General features: G+C 35.9%; 1 pseudogene; it reads right to left on the bottom strand.

Annotated features, from left to right (window-relative positions):
* Window positions 1-17,927: 17,927 nt before the first annotated feature.
* On the bottom strand, window positions 17,928-20,121 carry LOC105709971 (X-ray repair cross-complementing protein 5-like; annotated as a pseudogene).
* Window positions 20,122-24,248: the final 4,127 nt, after the last annotated feature.

Below are 24,248 nucleotides of genomic sequence, written 5' to 3'. Positions count from 1 at the left end.
AATCCACCCTATTTTAACGTTTCCTTTAACTTTTCCTCTTTTTGAATAAATGCAGCTCATTTGAAATATTCTGAAAATGAAGTTAAGTAGAAAAAAGAAAAAAACACATAGGATCCTTTCCCTCAGTGATGAACATTTTGATATGCTAAGCGGCTTGAATGCCTCTGAGAAATATCTTCATATGATTACTATGTTGGTTAAATACAGACAAGTGTGATTAAGTGTAAATCCACACATACACCATAAATGACCACAGGATTGGAGAACGGCACAGGGGATGCTAGCACTTTGTTACTGCAAATTGAGGGAAGCACTTGTGAGCCACCCTATGTACTGCCAGCATTCTTAATCGAGAAGACACGGGGACAAGAAGGTATAACTTGGACCATTATTAGACCTTGTTAAACCCAGCCACATTGCTTTTCTAGGAAAGAAAGCTTTCTTGGCATACTCCTTTACATTTTCATTTTCATGTGTTTGGCATTCAGATTCTAGCTGTCTAAGTGAGGATCCTTGAGCTCCTCACGGGATTTTGCCTTCATTCTGGTTAGTAATGTGAAACACAGAGGATGTCTGAATAAAATTTTAAGTAGGTGGGAGGTTGACTCAAGAATTACTCAGATTGGATCACAGTCCTGCTATAAATGTATTAAAATCCTATCATGCTAACCCATTAGGCAGAACTTTCTTCTTCTTTCAGTTGCCATCTTATAAAATGTCAATTATTTTATAAGCATAAGAAAAGTAGTTGCCTAACAATTCTACTAACACTGAATATAACCCTGAAGATAAGACTCATTTCACAACTTCAAAAAGCTGATTATTTTCAGACTGACACTAGTTGTTTGTGCTTTTGTATCAAACAGAAGTCCTCCTGATAACCTCCTCATTATTAAAACTGAAGAGCACAGTGCACTAATCTGTTTATTTTGGGTCTTTATCCAAGTACACACCTTTGTCAATGTCAGAATATAGAAAAAAAAAACCCTACTATTGATTTTGAAGCCTACCACGGAGATACTAAAAGTCTAAACAACATTTTAGTGGCATTTTCCATGTTAAGATTTAAGAAAGAAGACAACAAACATCACTTTGATGATTTACTTCATTGGATTACTTGACTAAGCCTACGGTATATGAATATGTTGATGAATATTCTTGCATTATAGACAAAAAGTATTATCCTCAAGTCTATTCTGGAAAAGAGAATCTCCATTTTATTTTGGCTTCTAACCAAAGAATCAGCCTACTTCTAAGGAAGTTTTTCTTTTGACATTTCTGTTTTCAATGCATTAAGCTTCTATTCATATATATTTGTGTCTGTTCTTTTAACAGCCACGTCATCTAGCAATCAAGTAACTTATTTGATTTCCTTCAAATGATCTGATCTCAGATACCTTTATCCTCACAGCAGGCAATTTTTATGTAAAATACTGGTATCAACTCTAATGGATCTGATGACAGTTTTAAAACCTTTCTACATTAATGGCCTTTCCATTGTATTTAAGCATCATGTCTCCTATATGCCATGATAAATGTGACACTCCCATTATAATGTCCTAAGTAACCACCCTGAATGGGGCACTATCCGATCTTCAAAATTGTAATTGCCTAATGCAATATATCATTATGACTTTCAGGGGGAAAAAAAGACCTTTAACTTACATGAGTGTTTAGTTGCAAGTGTGTGATTATGTGGTTACTTTGCTATTGGAATATATTTAGCAAAGATAGACCTTAGAATAAGATATAGTTACTGGAGTTTCATATATTGATATCTATCCCAAATATTCTAATTTACTTTATAGGGGAAAACAAGGAGCAGATCATATAGTGGCTATTAATATATTATTAAATATCCAGAACCAAATTTAAGTTTAAAAAAACTTACCGTGCCCTGTTACAAAACGTATATATACAGTGCCTCATGCAGCCTACTTTGGGACATACTCACAGTCTATACTGAGTCTGTGTTCTTGGGCTTAAGTCCTCAAACTTGACTAAGAATAACTGTGACTTTTCTAAGTGCTAGTGCCTGTCTCTTTTCACCTTTTGGTGGCTAATCACATTCCTATTCTCTCAGTTTTTACTTAATGTATTTTGAATCCCTCATATTAGGTGTACACCTGCTTGGACTGTAATGTTCTGTTAATGAATTGACCTCTGTATCATTATTAAGTGGCATTTTTATCCCTGCTAGAATTCTTTGCTCTTAAATATACTTTCTCTGATATAATATAGCCATTCCAAAATTTCTATAGATTAGTGTTAACATGGTATGACTCTTTCCATTCTTTTACTTTAGCCTTATTTTGTCTTTATATATAGGTGAGTTTACATTGTAACCAACACATAATTGATTCCTACTGTTCTATCCAGTCTGCCAATTTCTGCCTTTTAATTAGGGCATGCCGACCACTTATATGCAACATGATGGTTGGTATGGTTAGTTTAGATTTTTCATCTTGCTATTTGATTTCCATTTCTCCCATCTCTCCTTTGTTGCCTCTTTTTTTATTATTATTACTGAGTAGCTTATAGTCCCATTTCATCTTTTTTTTTTGCCTCATTAGTAGTTATAACTCTTCATTTTGTTCTTTTAATGGTTGCTGTAGGATTCACAGTATGCATTTTTAACACACTATAGTCTGTCTCAAGTTACATTATACCACTTCATCTATAGTATTAGAAACATCCTATAATCTACTTTCATTTCTTCCCTCCCAACATTTATTCTAGTATTTTAATACATTTTTCTTATACATATGCTATAAACATCTCTAAAATACCTTTACAGTTTTTTTCATTTCATTGTCAGTTATCATTAACCAATTTTAAATATTAAGACAAATATATTTATGATGTAGTTACAGTGTTTGGTGATGTGTGTTGCAAAAACCCATATTTCCATTTGATATCATTTTCTTTCTGCCTCAAATGCTTTATTTTATCCTTTTTTTTGTAGTGCAGGTCTGCAGGTATTTAATTCTTTCAACTGTTTTATGTTTCAAATAGTCTTTTTTTCTCTTCATTTTTGAAAGATATTTTCATTCAGTATATAACTGTGGATTAACAACTTTTTCACTATCTTCTTACCTACATTGCCTCTGATGTTGTCATCCTGATTTTTGTTATTATGTACTTTACATGTTTTTTTCCTTTGGCTTTTAAGATTTAAAAATCCTGAAGTCACTGATTTTAAACATGTCATGCACATTAATTTTTTTTTTTTAACATCACTTTGAGTTCATGGAGCTTCTTTGATTTGACTTTTCATCACATGTGAACAAGTTATTTTGTTAAATATTTTCTCCTTTACTTCTCTCTTTCCCATGGGGAACTTCAATTATACACTTATTAGGCTGCTTCAAGTTGTTCCAGTGATCTCTGATTTTGCATTGGTTATTGGGAAGAGGTACTTTCTTCTTTTCTGTTTCCTTTTGGGTATATTCCATTGCTTTTTAACATCTTCTCTCACAATATCAAATCAATGTTCTATGATTCTACAAATTTTCTGGTTTGGCTTGTGGGAACAGACCTATTTCTTGTTCTGTGTTAGTATGGACAATGTTTTAATCCTTTGGGTGGTTCTTTCCAGTGTTGGTTAGTTTTCTTACACGCATGCATCAATCAGTGCTGTGCCAAATACTTGAGGGGACCCTCTGCCAATTTCTTGAGTTCTCTGAGCTACTATTCTCTCCTCTTTTGTACATTTTCTTGTGAACTCCTATAACTGGCCTTGTTTTCTCCAGACTCTACATTCTAGTTCCTCAATTCAGGAATTCTGCTGAGAACTCCTGGTGCTAATTGAAGGAGAGTATATACAAGTAAAATTGTGGAATAGAAAACTCCACTGATTGTCACCACTGACCCCCAGCAAGGACACCAAATTAACAAGTATCTAACAGGAAAATAAAAGGCCAGGACTGGTGGCTCATGCTTGTAATCCCAGAATTTTGGGAGGCCAAGGTGGGTGGATCAAGAGATCAGGAGTTCAAGACCAGCCTGGCCAACATAGTGAAACACTGTCTCTACTAAAAATACAAAAGTTAGCTGGGTGTGGTGGCATGTGCCTGTAGTCCCAGCTACTCAGGAGGCTGAGGTGTGAGAATTGCTTGAACCTGGGAAGTGGAGGTTGCAGTGAGCCAAGACCATGCTGTTGGACTCCAGCCTGGGTGACAGAATGAGATCCTGTCTCAAAAAAAAAAAAACACCTTTGTAAGAACTGAAATTCAGGTGAGTACTCATAGTACCTAGTTTTAACTTCATATCGCTGAAAACAGCACTGAAGAGGTAGAAAAAACAGTCCTGAATCACCGATGCCACCCCTCCCTTATCACCTCACTCCCTGCCCCAGGGAGGGAGAATGTAACAGTTGTGATACATGGAACTCAGTGCTGTCCTGTTAGAGCAGAAGGGAAAACCACACCAAACACAGCTGATGCCTGCCCACAGAGGAAGCATTTAAACCAGCCCTAGCCAGAGAAGAATCCTTGATCTCAGTGGTCTGAACTTGAGTGCTTGCACACCTCTCCACTAAGGGCTACCAGACTCTGTGTCTTCAAGTAAACTTGAAAGGCAGTCTAGCCCATGAGGACTACAACTTGTAGGCAAGTCCTAGGACTGGAGTAGGCTCAGAGCAGTGGACTATGGGGGCAGACAGCATACTGAAATACTAGCTGGGGTAGCCAAAGGAGTACTGGCATTACCCCTTCCCTATGCCCAGACTGCACAGCTGATGGCTCCAAAAGAGACCCCTTCCTTCCACTTGAGGAGAGCAGAAAAAAGAGTGTGAGGACTCTGTCTTACATCTAGGACATCAGCCCAGCCACAGCAGGATAGGACACCATTCAGAGTTGTGAGGCCCCCATTCCAGGTCCTAGCTCCAAGATGACATGTCTAGCTACATTCCGGGCCATAAAGAAACCTGCTACCTTGAAGGAAAGGAACCAGTGCTGGCCACATTCATCACCTGCTAACTGAAGAGCCCTTGGGCCTTGAATAATGAGCAGCGATACCCAGATACTACATCAAGGGCCTTAGTGAGCCTCTGAGACTTGTGACTTCAGGTGGGACTCAGCACATAACTAGTTGTGGTGGCTACAGGGAAAAACTTCTGCTTGAGAAAAGAAGAGGAAAAGAGGACTTTATCTTGCATATTAGGTACCAGCATGGCCATGGGGATAGAGGACCAAACAGGCTCTTAGGGTCCCTGATTCTAGGAGTTGACTCTTGGATGGTGTTTGTGGGCCTGCCCTTGGCCAGAGGGGAACCCACTGCCCTGAAGGGTGAGTCCCAGGCCAGGTAGCATTCATGACAAACCGGCTTAAGAGACCTTGGGCTTTAAGGGAATATTGGTTGTAGTCTAACAATGCTCCTTGTGTCCTGGGGTGGTGATGGTTATGGGGTGAGGCTTCTTTGCCTTTGGAAAGGGGAGAGAAGTGTGAGAAGGACTGTCTTGTGGTTTGAGTGCCAGCTCAGCCACAGTGCAGTAGAATACCAGGTCGATTTCTAAGATTTTTTACTCTAGTCCCTGATTCTTGGACAGCACTTCTGGACCCCACCTGGGGCCTGGAGGACCTCACTGCTCTGAAGAGAGCACAGGCCTGGCTGGCTTTGCCATCCGCTGACTGTAAAGCCCTAAGGCCTTGAGCAAACATAGGCAGTAGTCAGGTAATGGTGACAGCAGGCCTTGGGTGAGAGTGCTGTGCTAATTTTAGGTCTAACCCAGTGGAGTCATAGTGGTAGTGGCCACAAGGGTGCTTGTGTCACTTCACTTTCAGCTTTAGGTGGCTCAGAACAGAGATAGATACTCTGTGTGTTTGGGAGAAAGAGATGAGAACAAGAGTCTCTAGTAATCCAGAGTTTCCTGGACCTTATTCAATACAATAAAAGTGGTACCTCTATGAGTCTGTAAGAACCACAACAATACTGGGCTTCAGTTGCCCCCTAAAGCAGATACAATTTAGATCACCACACCCAAGTCCTTTCACAAACCTGGAAAGTTCTTCTCAAGAAAGAGACTAGTCCTGGAGAAACAGAGATATGTGACCTTTCAGGCAGAATTCAAAGTGGCTGTGTTGAGGAAACTCAAAGAAATTCAAGTTAACATAGAGAAGGAATTCAGAATTCTGTCAAATAAACTTAGTGAAAAGATTGAAATAATTTAAAAAAAAATTCTGGAGCTGAGAAATGCAATTGGCATACTGAAGAATGCATCAGTCTTTTAATATCAGAATTGATCAACCATAAGAAAGAATTAGTAAGCTTGAAGACAGGCTATTTCAAAACATATGGTCAAAGGAGACAAAAGAAAAAAGAATGAAAAACAATGAAGCACACCTACATGATCTAGAGAATAGCCTCAAAAGGGCAAATCTAAGAGCTATTGGCCTTAAAGAGGAGGTAGAGAAATAGATAGGAGTAGAAACTTTTTTCAGAGGGATAACAGAGAACTTCCCAAACCTAGAGAAATATATCAATATCCAAGTACAAGATGGTAACAGAACACCAAGCAGACTTAATCCGAAGAAGACTACCTCAAGGCATTTAATAACTCAATTCTCAAAATTCAAGGATAGAGAAAGAATTCTAAAAGCAACAAGGGAAAATAAATAAATAACATACAATGGAGCTCCAATTCATCTGGCAGCAAACTTTTCAGTGGAAGCCTTACAAGCCACAGGAAGGTGGCATGAAGTATTTGAGTTACCGAAGAAAAACAGTTTTACCCTGGAATAGTATATCTGGTGAAAATATTCTTCAAACATGTATGAGAAATAAAGACTTTCCCAGACAAACATAAGCTGGAGGATTTCATATACCAGACCTGTCCTACAAGTAAATGCAAAAGGTACTACTTCAATCAGAAATAAAAGGACTTTAGTGAGCAAAAATAATCACCTGAAGGTGCAAAACACACTGATAATAGTAAGTACACAGCAAAACACAGAATATTATAACACTGTTACTGTGGTGTATGAACTGCTTTTATCCTAAGAGGAAAGATTTAACAATGAACCAATCAATAATAATAACTCCAACTTTTCAAGACATAGTACAATAAGATATAATGGGAACAACAAGTTTAAAAAGTTACAAAATGAAGGACAAAGTTAAGATGTAGAGTTTTTATTTTTGTTTGTTTATTCTAATTGTATTAACTTATTATCAGGTTAAAATAATGTGATACAAAATTTACAAGCCTCAGAGTAACCTCAAACTAAAAATCATACAATGAATACAGAAAAAAAAAAATCAAGAACCTAATTCATACCACTAAAGAAAATAACTTTCACTAGAGGAAGACAGGAAGGAAAGAAGGAAGAGAAGACCACAAAACAACCAGAAAACAAATAAGTCTATACTTATCAGTAATAACATTAAATGTAAATAGACTAAACTCTCCAATCAAAAGACATAAAGTGGTTGGATGGATTAAAAACAAGATCCACTAATTTGTTGCCTACAAGAAACACACTTCATTTATAAAGACACATATAGACTGAAAATAAAGGAATGGTAATAAGCTATTCCACACCAATGGAAACTGAAAGAGAACACGATTCACTATACTTATATCAGAAAAAAATACATTTCAACAAAAAACCTAAAAGAGAGACAAAGAAGGTCATTATATAATGATAAAGGGGTCAATCCAGCAAGGGGATATAAGAATTGTATGTATATATATTCCCAACACTGGAGCACTGAGATATATATAGGAAAGATATATTTTTAATTTTTATTATACTGTAAGTTCTGGGATACATGTGCAGAACCTGTAGGTTTGTTAGATACATATACACGTGCCATGGTGGTTTGCTGCACCCATCAACCCGTTATCTCCATTAGGTATTTCTCCTAATGCTATTCCTTCCCTAGCCCACCACCCCACAGCAGGTCCCAGGGTGTGATGTTCCCCTCCCTATGTCCATGTGTTCTCATTGTTCAACCATCACATATGAGTAAGAATGTGCAGTGTTTGATTTTCTGTTCCTGTGTTATTTTGCTGAGAATGATGGTTTCCAGCTTCATCCATGTCCTGGCAAAGGATATGAACTCATCCTTTTTTATGGCTTCATGGTATTCTATGGTGTATATGTGCCACATTTTCTTTATCCAGTCTATCATTGATGGGCATTTTGGGTTGGTTCCAAGTCTTTGCTATTGTGAATAGTGCTGCAATAGACATATATGTGCACGTGTCTTTATAAGTAGAATGATTTATAATCCTTTGAGTATATACCTAGTAATGGGATTGCTGAGTCAAATGGTATTTCTAGATCCTTGAGAAGTCACCACACTGTCTTCCATAATGGTTAAACTAATTTACACTCCCACTAACAGTGTAAAAGCATTCCTATTTCTCCACAGCCTTAACAGCATCTGTTGTTTCCTGATTTTTTAATGATTGTCATTCTAACTGGCATTGTGAGATGTTATCTCATTGTGGTTTTGATTTGCATTTCTCTAATGACAAGTGATGGTGAGCTTTTTTCATATGTTTGTTGGCAGTATAATTGTCTTCTTTTGAAAAGTGTCTGTTGATATCCTTTGCCCACTTTTTGATGTGGTTGTTTGTTATTTTCTTGTAAATTTGTTTAACTTTTTGGAGATTCTGGATATTAGCCCTTTGTCAGATGGATAGATTGCAAAAATTTACTCCCATTCTGTAGGTTGCCTGTTCATTCTGATGATAGTTTCTTTTGTTGTGCAGAAGCTCTTTAGTTTAATTAGATCCCATTTATCAATTTTGGCTTTTGTTGCCATTGCTTGTAGTGTTTTAGTCGTGAAGTCTTCACCCATGCCTATGTCCTGAATGGTTATTGCCTAGGTTTTCTTCTAGGGTTTTAATGGTTTTAGATCTTGCATTTAAAATTATCTGGAGTTAATTTTTGTATAAGCTGTGAGGAAGGAGTCCAGTTTGTTTTCTGCATATGGCTAGCCAGTTTTCCCAACATCATTTATTAAATAGGGAATCCATTCCCCATTGCATGCTTTTTGTCATGTGTGTCAAAGATCAGGTGGTTGTAGATGTGTGGTGTTATTTCTGAGGCCTCTGTTCTGTTCCATTGGTCTATATATCTGTTCTGGTACCAGTACCATGATGTTTTTGTTACTGTAGTCTTGTAGTACAGTTTGAAGTCAGGTAGCATGATGCCTCCAGCTTTGTTCTTTTTACTTAGGATTGTCTTAGCTATATGGGGTCTTTTTTGGTTCCATATAAAATTTAAAGTAGTTTTTCCTAATTTGGTGAAGAAAGTCAATGGTAGCTTGATGGGGATAGCACTGAATCTATAAATTACTTTGGGCAGTATGACCATTTCCACAATATTGATTTTTCCTATCCATGAGCATGGAATGTTCTTCCATCTGTTTGTGCCTTCTCTTATTTCCTTGAGCAGTGGTTTGTAGTTCTTCTTAAAGAGGTCCTTCACATCTCTTGTAAGTTGTAGTCCTAGTTTTTTTTTCCTCTTTGCAGCAATTGTGAATGGGGGTTCACTTATGATTTGGCTCTCTGTTTGTCTATTATTGGTGCATAGGAATGCTTGTGATTTTTGTACATGAATTTTGTATCCTGAGACTTTGTTGAAGTTGCTTATTAGCTTAAGGAGATTCTGAGCTGAGATGCTGGGGTTTTCTAAATATACAATCATGTCATCTGCAAACAGGGACAATTTGATTTCTTCTCTTCCCATTTGAGTATCCTTTATTTCTTTCTCTTGCCTGATTGCCCTGACCATAGATTCCAATACTATGTTGAATAGGAGTGGTAAGATAGGGCATCCTTGTCTTGTGCTGGTTTTCAAAGAATGCTTCCAGGTTTTGCCCATTCCATATGATATTGGTTGTAGGTTTGTCAAAATAGCTCTTATTATTTTGAAATACAGCCCATGAATACCTAGTTTTTGAGAATTTTTATCATGAAAGGGTGTTGAATTTTATCAAAGGCCTTTTCTGTATCTATTGAGATAATTGTGTATCTTGTCATTGGTTCAGTTTACGTGATGGATTGCATTTATTAATTTGCATATGTTGAACCAGTCTTACATCCAAGGGATGAAGCTGACTTGATCATGATGGATAAGCTTTTTGATGTGCTGGTGGATTTGGTTTGCCAGTATTTTATTGAGGATTTTCACATCAATGTTCATCAGGGATGTTGGCCTGAATTTTTTTTTTTTATTGCATCTCAGCCAGGTTTTAGTATCAGGATGATGGTGGCCTCATAAAAGGAGTTAGGGAAGATTCTCTCTTTTCCTATTGTTTGGAATAGTTTCAGAAGGAATGGTACCAGCTCTTCTTTGTAGCTCTAGTAGAATTTGGCTGTGAATCTGTCTGGTCCTGGACTTTTTTGGTTGGTAGGCTATTAATTACTGCCTCAATTTCAGAACTTGTTATTAGTCTATTCAGAGATTTGTATTATCAGAGTTAAAGCCAGAGATAGGCCCCAATACTATAATAGCTAGAGACTTCAACATCCCACTTTCAGCTTTGGACAGATCTTCCAAACAGAAAATCACAAAGAAATATCAGACTTTATCTACCATATAGACCAAATGGATTGAATATATATTTATAGAATATTTCATTCAAGAGCTACAGAATATACATTCTTTTCCTCAGCCCATGGATTATTCTCAAGGGTAGACCACAGGTTAGGTCATAAAGTAAATCTTAAAACATTCAAAAAATTGAAATGAAACTAAGAAACTTATCTGACCACAAATGAAATAAAACTAGAAATTAATAACAAGTAGAATTTTGGAAATTATAGAAATAGATAAAAGTTAAACAATATTCTCCTGAATGACCACTGGGTCAAAAAATTAAGAAAAAAATAGGAAAAATTCTTATAATCAAAAACAATAAAAACACAACATACGAAAACCCATGAGATACAACAAAAGCAGTACTAAGAAGAAAGTTTATAAGTGCCTACATCAAAAAAGAGGAAAAAATCCAAATAACCATCTAATAATGAATCTTAAATAACTAAAAAAGCAAGAACAAATCCAAAATTAATAGAAAAAAAAGGCACAATAGACATTAGAGTGGAAATAAATGAAATTAAAACTTAAAAATACAAAAGATCAATGAAACCAAAACATGGGTTTTTGACAAGTTAAAATTGACAAACCTTTAGCCAGACTAAGAAAGAAGGAAATAAAAGAGACAAGATCTAAATAAATAAGATGATAAATGAAAAAGGAGACATTAAAAAAGATACTGCAAAATTTCAAAGGATAATTTAATGGCCACTATGAGCAACTATATGCTAATAAATTGGAAAACCTAGAAGAAATGGACAAATTCCTAGATACATACAACCTATCAAGATTGAAACAGGAAGAAAGGTAAAATCTGAACAAATTCACAACAAATAATAAGATCAAAGCCATAATAAAATGTCTCACAGCAAAGAAAAGCCTGGGACTCAATGGCTTCACTGCTGAATTGTACCAAACATTTAAAGAACTAATGCAAATCCTATTCAAACTATTCTGAAAAATTGAGGAGGAGAGAATACTTCCAAACTAATTCTTCAAGGCCTAACATCAAAATCAAAGACACATCAGTAAGAGAAAACTATGAGCCAATATCTCTGATGAATATTGATGCAAAAATCCTCAATGAAATACTAGCATACTGAATTCAACAATATATTAGAAACATTATTCATCATGAACAAGTGGGATTTCTCCCTGGGATGTAAGGATGGTTCAAAATACACAAATAAATCAATGTGATACATCATATCTACAGAATGAAGGATAAAAATCCTATCATAATTTCACCTGATGCTGAAAAAGTATTGGATAAAATTTAACATCTCTACATGATGAAAAAAAATCTCAAAAACTGAGGATAGAAGGAACATACCTCAATGTAATAAAAGCCACATATGACAGACCCACATTTAGTATTACACTGAATGGGGAAAAGCTTAAAGACTTTTCTGTAAGATCTGGAACCCAACAAGAAGGTCTACTGTAATCACTATTATTGAAAGACCTAGCTAGAGCAATCAGACAAGAGAAAAATAAAAAGGCATCCAAATTGGAAAGGAGGAAGTCAAGTTATACTTGTTTGTAGATGATAAGATTGTATATTTGGAAAAACCTAAAGATTCCACAATAAAATTATTAGAATTGATAAACAAACTAAGGAAAGTTGCAGGATACAGAGTAAATGTACAGAAATCAGTAACATTTCTATATGCCAACAGTTAACAATTTGAAAAATTAACAAAATTAATTCCACTTATAATAGCCACACATAAATTAAATATTTAGGAATTAATCAAAAAAGTTAAATATCTCTATAATGAAAAAAGTAAAACACAGATGAAAGAAATTGAAGAGGATGCAAAAAATGAAAAAAATGTTTTATGTTCATGGATTGGAAGAATCACTATTGTTAAAATACCCATACTACCCAAAGCAACCTACAGATTCAATGAAATCTGTATCAAAATACCAATAACATTCTTCAGAGAAATACAAAAAACAATCCTAGAATTTATATGGAACTATGAAAGACCCAGAACAGGCAAAACTATCCTAAGTAAAAAGAACTGGAAGGATCACATTACCTGACATCAATTATATTGTAGAGCTATAGTACCCCAAAACAGCATGGTACTGGCATAAAAACAGGCACATACACCAATGAAACAGAATAGAGAATCCAGAAGAAAATCCACACACCTACGGTGAATTCATTTTTGACAAAGGTACCCAGAACATACACTGAGAGAAAAACAGTCTCCTCAATAAATGGTGCTGAGAAAACTGGATATCCATATGCAAAAGAATGAAACCAGACTCCATCTCTCACCATATACAAAGACCAAATCAAAATAGATGACAGACTTAACTCTAAGACCTCAAACTATGAAAACTCAAACCACTAAAAGAAAACATTGGGGATAATCTCCAGAACACTGGTCTGAGCAAAAATTTTTTGAGCACTATCCGACAAGCACAGGCAACCAAAGCAATAATGGACAAGTGGGATCACATCAGTTAAAAAGCTTATGCACAGCAAATGAAGCAGTCAACAAAGTGAAGAGTCAACAAACAAAACGGGAGAAAATATTTTCTAACTACCCATGTTAAAAGAGTTTAAAAACCAGAATATATGAAAGGCTTAAACAAGTCTGTAGGAAAAAATCTGGTAATCCAAATCAAAATATGGGCAAAAGATTTGAATAGACATTTCTCAAAGGAAGACAAAAATGACAAATAGGCACATGACAAGGTGCTCAACATCATTGATCATCAGAGAAAAGCAAGTCAAAACTACAATGAAATATCATCTCACCCCAGATAAAATGGCTTATATCTAAAAGACAGACAATAACAAATACTGGCAAGGATGTGGAGAAAAGAAAACACTTTTACATTACCACAAACACTGTTGGTGGTAATGTAAATTAGTACAACCACTATAAAGAACATTTTGGAGGTTCCTCAATAAACTAAAAATTGAGCTACCATATGATCCAGCAATCCCACTTCTGAGTATATGCCCAAAATAAAGGAAATCAGTATATTGAGGTAATATCTGCATTTCCATATTTGTTGCAGCACTGTTCACAATAGCCAAGATTTGGAAGCAACATAAGTGTGCATTCAGTGTATAAAGAAAATGTGGTACATATACACAATGAAGTACTATTCAGCCATAAAAACGTTAGTTTCTGTCATTTGCAACAATATGAATGGAACTGAAAATCATTACGTTAAGTAAAATAAGCCAGGTATAGAAAGTCGGATCACGTTTTCACTTATTTGTGGGATTGAAACATCAAGTAAACTAATTGACATAGACATAGAAAGTAGAAGCATGGTAACTACAGGCTGGGAAGTATAGTGGCGGGTTGGGGGGCTGGGATGGAGCTGATTTGGTAGCTTCATCCCCAGGCCCCCAACCCACCACTAAACTTTCCAGCCTGTGGTAACCAGTACAAAAAATAGTTAGAAACAATGAATAAGACCTACTGTTTTATAGGACAATAGGGGACTACAGTCAATAATAACTTAGTTACACATATTAAAATAAATATTAATCAGATAATTTGTAACTCAAAGCATAAGTGCTTGAGGAGACGAATACTTCATTCTTATTTCAAATTGCAAGCCTGCATCAAACCATTTGATGTACTGCATAAATACACACACCTACTATGTACCCATAACATTTTTAAAAAAATAAAAAAATTGAAGAATAAAAAATTGAAACAAAAGAAGACTCCTGGTGTTCTCTTCCCTGTGCAAATGCCAAAAACTCTAGCATGACTATAATGTAGAAAAGTTATAAGGTACATCTTGTTGTTTCCTTTGTTGTTTGATACTCATTATCTTGACAACTATTTTCATATATTTTGACTGTTTCATTTTTTATTGTTTCAGGCAGTGGGAATTTTTCATTCTTGTGATTTCATGTTGGCCCTCTAATACTAAGCCTTATTTTTACATTTAACTGCTTGACATTTTTATTAGACTCCTGAATAATTTGTATCTTACATAATGGAGTCAGAGCAACTGTTTAGACACATGAAGTATCTTCTTAGATCAATATAAATGTCTTGTTTTGGCTTGAATTTTCCACCAGGGTGAAAATCATAGCTACAGCTTAGCATCTGGGCCCAAAGTGCTGAGGTGTGCCTTAGACTAAAAGACTCCAAGCTTAATGAAAGAACTGCCTCTAATTATGTTTTAAAAGTGAATCTACACTTCAAGTCCCAAGTGCTATAGTAGTTTTACAAGATCTCAAGCCTAGAATCCTAGCTCTGCAGCTTGTCTAAGCATCTGGGCCTGGATCCCAATGCCACTGCAGTTGGCTGTAGCTATTTCAGACCCAACACCAAAATAGATCTTCTTATCTATAACGCTTCACTGATGGAAAAATCAAGCACAGGAGAATCCCTGAAGCCCTTGCCCTTATAAACTACACAGCCAACATCCCTGTCAAAAGCTCCTGCAGCCTAGATTACTAAGGCATTTGCAGTCATTGTTGACATTAGTCACAACTAAAGAAGTTGCATGGGAGACTATGTCAATGTGCCCCCATGGAAACAAAATTACCACAGCCTGCCCCACAAACACCTTCAGGTCTATCTGCAGGTGTTACTCTTCCCTTATGAAAACCACTCTGTAAAATTTGTAAGAGGTGGCTACAATACCAGATGCATAGACATCAATTAAGGGACACAAGAAACATGAAAAAAACAATGAAACATGACACTAACCATCGAAAAACAATAATTCTCTATTAACTGAGCTCAAAGAAATAAAAATGTATGGATTGCATTAAAAGGACTTGAAATTAATGATCTTAAGGAAATTCAGTTAGGTACAGGAGAACACAAGTAGACAATTCAAAGAAATCAGAAAAACAATTTGTAATTTAAATGAGCGATTCAACAAAGGGGGATATATAATAAAATAGAACTAAACAGAAATCTTAGAGCCAAAAAATTCATTCGGGAAATAAAATTAGAATATATAAATTTAACAGCAGACTAGATCAAGCAGAATAAATAATCTGTCAACTAGAAGACATATCTTTTGAAATAAATTTGAGGAAAAGGAGAAAAAAGAATAAGAAGGAGTGAAGACAGCCTATAGGACTTATGGGACACCATCAAACAAACAAATACTCATATTGTGGGAGTTTCACAAAGAGAAGAAGTGGTAGAAGGGACAGAAAGTTTATTTAATGAAATAATTGCTAAAATTTTCCAAGTCTTGGGAGAGATCTGGACATTCAGATGCATGAAGATGGAAGATCTTCAAACAGATATAAACAAAAGATAGCCACTTCAAAGCACATTATGGTCAAACTGTCAAAAGTCAAGGACAAAGAGACAATTGTGAAGTCAGCAAGAAAAAGGCAACAAGTCACATAGAAGTGCCATTAGACTATTAGATTTCTCAGGAGAAACTTTGCAGTCCAGGAGAGGATCAAATGATATATTCAAAGTGATGAAAGAAAAAAAATTCTGCAAACTGAGAATACTATGCCCAGCAAAACCATTATTCAGAAATAAAAGAAAAATAAAGTCTTCCCCAACAAAAAAAAAGCAGAAGGAATTCATCACTAGACATGCTCTGCCAGAAATGCTTAAATAAGTTCTTCAAACAGAAACAAAAAGATGATAATTACAGATGGACCTCCAACTTATGATGATTTGATTTACTATTTTTTCACTTTATGATTGTGTGAAACAATTACAATCTCAACATACTTTGAATTTTGAACTTTTCCTGGGCTACTGATACATAGTACATGGAATATTCCATATTTTATTATAAAAATATGCTTTGTATAAATAATTTTGCCTAAATGTAGGCTAACATAAATGTTGTAAGCACATTTAAGCATGTTATTTTAAGCTATGATTTTGGGTAGGTTAGATGTATTAATTGCATTTTCTACTTACAGAATTTTCAACTTAAAATGAGTTTACTGGGATGTATCATCATTGTAAGTAATGGAGCATTTGTACTACAATGATACATATGAAAGTGTAACATTCACTGGTAGAAGTAAATACAGTCAAATGCTGACTACTCCAATATTTTAATGACAATATATAAATCATACACATCTCTAATATGAGCCTTTTTGTTAAGCCTCATTAAAACCACAAAAAACGAACAAACAAAAAAAAATCCTGATAATAGATATACAAATTATCAAGAGAAAGGAATTAAAGCTAAGGACTACAAAAACTTACCAAATTACAAATGAAGATGATAAGTGAGGAAGAAAGGAACAAAGGAGATGCAAAACAATCAGGTAAAAAAAAGGTTGTGGTGAGTTGTAACCTATCAATAATAGCCTTGAATATAAATGAATGAATTCTCCAAGCAAAAGACAAAGTGACTGAATGGATTAAAAAACAATATTTAATTACATGCTGCCTACAGGAGATCCTTTTAAGCTTTAAGGACACAAATATGTTGAAACAAAAAGGAGGAGGAAGATATTCCATGCAAATAATATTCAAAAGAGAATAGAGGCGGCAATACTTACATATCTAATAAAACAGACTTCAAGTCAAAGCTGTTGAAAGAGACAAAGAAGATAATTATTTAATGATAAATGAATCAATTTATTAAGAGGATATAACAGTGGTAAATACATATGCACTCAACATTGATGGACCTAAATATATAAAGCAAATATTAATGGACATGAAGGAAGAAATAGGTACCAATACAATAAGAGCAGGAGAATACAATACGTATTCAAAAATAGATAGATCAGTCGGACAGAAAATCAACATGGAAATACTAGATTTGAACTGCACTTTAACCTAAATGGAACTAACAGACTGTATAAAACTCTCCATTGTACAGCAGCAGAATGTACATTCTTCTCTAGTGCACATGGAACATTCTCCAGGATAGACCATATGTTAGGCCACAAAACAAGTCTTAACAAATTTAAGATTGAAATCATACCTAGTATTGTTTCTGAACATAATGATACGAAACTAGAAATTGATAACAGGAGGAATCTTGAAAAATTTATAAATATATGGAAATTAAACAACATGCTTCTGAACTACCAAGGGGTAAAATAAGAATTCATAAGAAAAAATTTAATATATCTTGAGCCAATGATGTAAACACAATATATAAAAACCTATGGAATGCGGTCAAAGTAGTTCTTTTTTTTTTTTTTCAACAATGACTCTTTATAAACTTGTATGGGGTCTAAATTATCTCTTGTAATATATTTGTGTGTATTCATTCCAGAGAGAATTAGTTGATCTGCCTCCAGGCAACCTACTGGGAATTTCTCCAGAGCTTCTGGCTCCTCTTGAATGGCCACCTCCAACTTGTTCTGTTAGAACTCCCAGCATCACAGCAATGGCAGCTCTCTTAGATTCCCGACACATCCATGACCTATATCATGTCCAATAAATCATCCACATTACCACCTTCTTCAAATACAGCTGCTGTGTCTTCACTTGGTTTTTCTTTGGGAGCCAGAAACTTTTTGGCTTCCTCTGCTGTGACAGAACTTCCAGATGCTTCCTCTTTGATGATCAGAGTAATTCCATTCTGAACAACAATTTCCCAGAAATGATTTAATTGTTTACTTTCCACTTTCTCTCAAAGGACTTTGAGGAAGTTGTTAAAGTGCTGCTCTTCTGAAAACTTAATGGCTTCTTCCCGGAAGACTCTGATGCAGTCCATGCTCTTCATAAAATAGAGTGTTTCATTAGTATCCAAAAACTGTTTGATGTGATTTATGAGCTGGTTACTTGATTCCTCAAAGCTGGATTTCTTCTGTTTCGCTAGAACATGGAAGTTTTCAGCAGGATTCACACTTCCAACAGAGGTGGCACTGCCTTCATCCAGGCTGGAGATGCTGAAGTGGGCTCCCCTTTCCTCAGTCTTTAATTTTTTTAGCAGTGGGTCCATCTTCATGGTTGTCTTGGAAAACATCCTGAGCAGTTACTTGATCCTTTTTCTTGGCTTCAATCAGAGGAAAAAGGGTGTTTATTTTAGACAGCAGAATCTGAGATTTCTTTGTCACCTCAGTGGGAGGATTCAGCATATTCCAAATATGCTGCTGAACTGGGGGCAGAGGCTCCCGAGGATATAAAGCTCTGTGCAGCAGACACTGGAATAATCTCTGAAATCGAGGATTTGGGATTTTGGTGGTTGGAAACAAGGCTTCAAGGGTGTTTGTCTTCTCATCTTTCTTTGCCAAGCTCATGAAGTCAATCAAAGTATCAATAACATTCAACTGTGCCTCAGTTGGAGTGTATTTCTTACTGTTTTTCAAGGATAAAAACATGTATTGCCTCAACTCTTCCATGAAAGGCAGCTGCACATAGACCTAACACTCATAATTATGTTTGATATGAGGAAAAGCCATACTGACTTGAAGATTAGCTCTTTTGTCATAAGCATATTGAACTATGGCCACCATGTCTAAATCATTCAAAGCATGAATCAGGGAGGAAGGTGCAACTGCTGCTGCCTCATCATCTCTTACTGCAAAGACCTTTAGAACTTGATTTTCCATGAAGAATCTTCTCTGAACCAGAGATGATTTACGAAATCCCCAAACAGAGAAGCACTTCCCCTCCAATTTATATTTCATTTGTTCCTCATCCACTTTAGAGAAAGGAACTATATCACTTCCATAGTGGAACCCTTGAATAATATCCTCTTTTAAAATTTCAGTTTCATCATTGTCATTTAAGCAATAAACTGTTTCTTTTTGTATATCTTCTTTTTTTAGGGTTTTTGCATCCACAACTGTCCAAGTCTTTTTAACTCTCCCAGGCTGCAATCCTTATAGACAAATTGGAGCCAATGGTCAGTCAGCAGGGCCAGTGGATGGAATGCCTCTCAATTTTCTTGAAGACACACAGTTTTCTCAGACTCTCACTGAAGGAATAAATTTCATGCAATTCATCTGCAGCTTCTAAAGATATCATCACCATTTTCACTATCTCAAGACCTTCTTTTTGCTGTTTTGTATTTCCTTTTAGTGGAAAGGACGACCCATGGCCACCCAAGAGAAAGGGGCCATCTCCTCTGTCTCCACTTCCATCTTCCTTGCCAGGTGAGAAAGGCAAGAAGAATTGCAGGGAGATGTCACATTTCTTCAAGCTATGAATTATAATATCCAGCTGACTTTTGCTGAATTGGCTGCTGAGGTCGGTGAATATTTCAATATGCCTCTTCTCAAACTTCTTTCCTATGGTTTCATGTTGAATCACATCCATGCTCATGATTAGTGCATCCAGGAAGTCAGCCTGTTTAGAACCTGGTTGGATTTTGCTTTCAATGTCCTCTAGCAAATCAAAATCCTGTAGCATCAGATGTCTGTGCACTGTGATGTTCTGATACTGATCCCCACCAGAAAGTGGATTGTCAGTGCCATCTGTACCAAACAGGACTAAAGCAATCTTATCCTTGTTCTCAGCAAACACCTGTAGCTGAACAAAAATGGTTATCATCTTCTTTGCTTGTTCAAATGGGGATTTCTTCACCAGGAAAAGAGTTACTCATGGTAAAGCCCACATCCATACACAGCACAACAGCTGCCTTATTTCCCGACCGCACCATGTTGCTGGTCTTCAGGTGCTTTGGTTGCTGCTTCTGGGCAGGAACCTGCCGAGTTGCAACTCCAGTCAAAGTAGTTCTAAAGAAAACATTTTATAATAATAAATGGCTCATTTAAAAAAGACTAATGCTAAATAAATAACCTAACATTATGTTCCAAAAAGCTAGAATAAGAAAAAAAATTGAGCTCAAAATTAGCAGATTAAAGAAAAGAACAGAAATAATCAGAGAATAGAAAAAAAAAAACAAAAGAAAAAATGAATAAAACTAAAAATGAGTTTTTTACAAAACAAAGAAATTGACATATGTCTAGCCAGACTAAGAAAAAGACAGATGACTCAAAAAAATAAAATAAGAAATAAAAGTGGACACACTACAACAGATGCCTCTGAAATTTAAAAAATCATAAGGGACTATTATGAGCAATTATATGCCAACAAACTGGATAACATGGAAAAAGTGAATAAATTTTTAGAAAAATTTAGCCTACCAAGATTGAATCAAGAAGAAATAGAAATCTTCAACAGATTGATAAGAAATAAAAGAATTTAAGAACTTATTAAATACCTTCCAAGAAAGAAAATATCAGGACCAGATGGCTTGGATGAATTCAAGCTGAATTCTACCAAACATTCAAATAATTATTACTAATACTTCTTGAATGCTTTCAAAATATAGAGGTAAAGAAAACACGTCTGAACATATTTTATAGGCCCAGCATCACATTGATACTAGAGCTGGACAAAGAAATCACAGGGAAAAAAACAAACAAAAGACAAACTACAGACCAATATCTCTGATGAAACACTGATGCAAAATTTCTCAATAAAATATTAGCAAACCAAATTCAATTAACACTTCAGAAGGTTATATACCATGGCCAAGTGTATACATTCCTGGCATGCAAATCTGAATTAAAACACATAAATCAGCTGTGTGATATCTCACAATGGCATACTGGAAGATCAAAACAATATAATCATTTCAATTGATGCAGAAAAAGTATTTAACAAAATGCAGCATTTTTTCTTTCTTTCTCTCTATATATTATATATAGAGAAAAAAATATATATTTTATTGTACTTTAGGTTCTGGGGTACATGGGCAGATTATGCAGGATTGTTGCATAGGTACATACGTGGCAATGTGGTTTGCTGCCTCCATCTCCCGTCACCTATATCTGACATTTCTCCCCATATTAGCCCTCCCCAAGCTCCCTATCCCCCCATCCTTCCCCTATTCCTCCCCAGCAGACCCCATATGTGATGCTTGCCACCCTGTGTCCATGTGTTCTCATTTTTCAACACCTGCCTGTGAGTGAGAACATGCAGTGTTTGTTTTTCTCTACTTGTGTCAGTTTGCTGAGAATGGTGGTTTCCAGATTCATCCATGTCACTACAAAGGACACAAACTCATCATTTTTTATGGCTGCATAGTATTCCATGGTGTATATGTGTCACATTTTCCTTGTCCAGTCTATCATGGATGGGCATTTGGGTTGGTTCCACGTCTTTGCTATTGTAAACAGTGCCACAATGAACATATGTGTACATGTGTCTTTATAATGGAACGATTTATAATCCTTTGGAGATATACCCAGTAATGGAATTGCTGGGTGAAATGGAATTTCTATTTCTAGGTCCTTGAGGAATCGCCACACTGTCTTCCACAATGGTTGAACTAATTTATACTCCCACTAACAGTGTAAAAATATTCCTATTTCTCCACATCCTCTCCAGCATCTGTTGTCTCCAGATTTTTTGATGATCGCCATTCTAACTGGCATGAAATGGTACCTCAACCTGGTTTTGATTTGCATTTCTCTAATGACCAGTTATGATGAGCATTTTTTCATGTGTTTGTTGTCCTCATAAATGTCTTCTTTTGAAAAGTGTCTGTTCATGTCCTTTGCCCATCTTTGAATGGGTTTGTTTGTTTTTTTTCTTGTAAATCTGTTTTAGTTCTTTGTAGATTCTGGATATTAGCCCTTTGTCAGATGTATAAATTGCAAAAATTTTTCCCATTCTATTGGTTGCAGGTTCACTCTAATGATTGTTTCTTTTGTTGTACAGAAGCTCTGGAGTTTAATTAGATCCCATTTGTCTATTTTGGCTTTTGTTGCCATTGCTTTTGGTGTTTTAGTCATGCAGTCCTTGCCTATGCCTATGTCCTGAATGGTTTTGGCTAGGTTTTCTTGTAGGGTTTTTATGGTGTTAGGTCTTATGTTTAAGTCTTTAATCCATCTGGAGTTAATTTTAGTGTAAGGTGTCAGGAAGGGGTCCAGTTTCTGTTTTCTGCACATGGCTAGCCAGTTATCCCAACACCATTTATTAAACAGAGAATCCTTTCCCCATTGCTTGTTTTTGTCAGGTTTGTAAAAGATCAGATGGTTGTAGACATGTGGCATTGCCTCCGAGGCCTCTGTTCTGTTCCATTGGTCTACATCTCTGTTTTGGTACCATTACCATGCTGTTTTGATTACTGTAGCCTTGTAGTATAGTTTGAAGTCAGGTAGCATGATGCCTCCAGCTTTGTTCTTTTTGCTTAGAATTCACTTGGCTATGCAGGCTCTCTTTTGGTTCCATATGAAGATTAAGGTGTTTTTTTCCAGTTCTGTGAAGAGGACCATAGGTAGCTTGATAGGGATAGTGTTGAATCTATAAATTACTTTCAGCAGTATGGCCATTTTCACAATATTGATTCTTCCTACCATGAGCATGGATGGTTTTTCCATCTGTTTGTGTCCTCTTATTTCCTTGAGAAGTGGTTTGTAGTTCTCCTTGAAGAGGTCCTTTACATCCTTTGTTAGTTCTATTCCTAGGTATTTTTCTCTCTTTGTAGCAATTGTGAATGGGAATTTGCTCTTGACTTGGCTTTCTTAGTCTGTTATTGGTGTATAGGAATGCTTGTGGTTTCTGCACATTGATTTTGTATCCTGAAGTTGTGTATCAGTTTGCTGAAGTTGCTTATCAATTTCAGGAGATTTTGGGTTGAGATGATGGGGTCTTTTAAATATTCAATCATGTCTTCTGCAAATAGAGACAATTTGACTTCCTCCTTTCCTAATTGAATAAACTTTATTTCTTTTTCTTGCCTGATTGCTCTGGCTAAAATTTCCAATACTATATTGAATAGGAGTGGTGAGAGAGGGCATTCTTGTCTAGAGCCAGATTTCAACGAGAATGCTTCCAATTTTTGCCCATTCAGTTTGATATTTTCTGTGGGTTTGTCATAAATAGCTTTTATTATTTTGAGATACATTCCATTGATAGCTAGTTATTGAGAGTTTTTAGCATAAAGGCTGTTGAATTTTGTCGAAGACCTTCTCTGCATCTATTGAGATAATCATGTGGTTTTTGTCTTTGGTTCTGTTTATGTGGTGGATTATGTTTATAGACTTGCATATGTTGAACCAGCCTTGCATCCCTGGGATGAAGCCTACTTGATTGTGATGGATAAGCTTTTCGATGTGCTTTTGCGATAGGTTTGCTAGTATTTTATTGAAGATTGTTGCATCTATGTTCATCATGGATATTGGCCTGAAGTTTTCTTTTTTTTGTTGAGTCTCTGCCAGGTTTTGCTATCAGGATGATGTTGGTCTCATAAAATGATTTGGGAAGGATTCCCTCTTTTTTTATTGTCTGGAACAGCTTCAGAAGGAGTGGTACCATCTCCTCTTTGTACATCTGGTAGAACTCAGCTGTAAACTCATTTGGACCTGGGCTTTTTTTGGTTGTAAACTATTAATTGCTGCCTCAACTTCATTCCTTTTTATTGTTCTATTCAGGGTTTCAGCTTCTTTCTGGTTTAGGCTTGGGAGGGTACAAGTCTTGATAAATATCTCTCAACAATTTAGGTATAGAATGAAATTTCCTCAACATAAGGGTCATTTATAAATAACCCATAACTAATATGAAGATCAATGGAGAAAAACTGAAGACCTTCCTGCTAAGATCCAGTACAAGGCAAGGATATGCACTCTCACCACTTCTGTTAAATATAATATTGGAAGTATTATCATTATTTTATTTTTCTCAAAAAATTGTGATGATTATTTTATTTTTCTCAAAAAATAGCCTTGCTCTATCATCCAGGCTGAAATGAAGAGTTGCAGTCTCGACTCACTGCAACCTCTACCTC

Source organism: Aotus nancymaae, unplaced genomic scaffold (assembly GCF_030222135.1).
Source record: "Aotus nancymaae isolate 86718 unplaced genomic scaffold, 86718_ANA_hifiasm-v0.15.2.pri h1tg000062l, whole genome shotgun sequence".
Classification (NCBI taxonomy): Eukaryota; Metazoa; Chordata; class Mammalia; order Primates; family Aotidae; genus Aotus; species Aotus nancymaae.
This window is presented reverse-complemented; position numbering and strand designations above follow the sequence as displayed.